This window comes from Centruroides sculpturatus, unplaced genomic scaffold (genome assembly GCF_000671375.1).
Source record: "Centruroides sculpturatus isolate CEXI.00-Female unplaced genomic scaffold, Cexi_2.0 scaffold1630, whole genome shotgun sequence".
In the NCBI taxonomy this organism is placed as follows: Eukaryota; Metazoa; Arthropoda; class Arachnida; order Scorpiones; family Buthidae; genus Centruroides; species Centruroides sculpturatus.
The window spans coordinates 39,787-40,719 of NW_019385802.1; positions in this window are offsets into that span (position 1 = coordinate 39,787).

The following is a 933-nucleotide window of genomic DNA, read 5'->3' on the forward strand; positions in this document are numbered from 1 at the left end:
TTTTTTTTTATTTGTCTTCGGAGTTTTATCGTCTTTTTGTCCGATATTTAAAGAGAGAAAACCTCACATTATAATTACCAACGAAATGATATCTCGCCATTTTCTTAATGATGATAATTATCATTCTTCGTGTTAACATTCTATTTTCTCTTAAAGACATTTGTAATAGGTCCTAACTGTTGACATTAAAACCCGATTAGGACCGAAAGAACTCAGATACAATCGCGTTATTTCGTGCAAAATAAGGAAAAAGTATAACTTAAAATGGTTAGATGAAGCGAATGAACGTTTAAAGAAAACTATTTGATGGTGTAATTCATCAAAGATTAAAATTAAAATTAAATTTTTGATAAAGAATGCCGGAGAATAACAGTAAATCAACTAAAAATAAGTCCACTCGAATAAAAACACGATGCTTATTTTATCGCCGCCAACCATAAATACCAACAGTTTAGGTGGTTCTCGTAACGTCTTGTCATTCTGTAAATAAATAAAGTGACTCGTCTCGATCTATCCTAATCGTTGGACAGTTTACTCTTCGTTACCAAATACAGTATATCGATATTCACAACATATATACGTATATTGATAGACCTACTTTTTGATATATATTTTCTAAAATTAATAACAGTGTAGTGTATATAATATACTTCTGTTCGAATTTATTCATATTTCCTTGTGTTTCTAAGATGTTTCGAATTCTTTTTTTAGGACTAAAAAAATCTCAATTCGATTGAATTCTGTATTTAATTTTATCATTAACAACAAACTATAGATATAAAAGTCAGTGGCACACTCAGAGGAGGCCAAGGGACCTTAGCACCCCCAAAGAAAAAGGAAAACAAACACTATAAAATTTTCCAAAAATCTTTTCTTAATTAAAATTCATTTTTTGTATTTATAATCTATGGTGTCTTCTATTTCTTTACTACT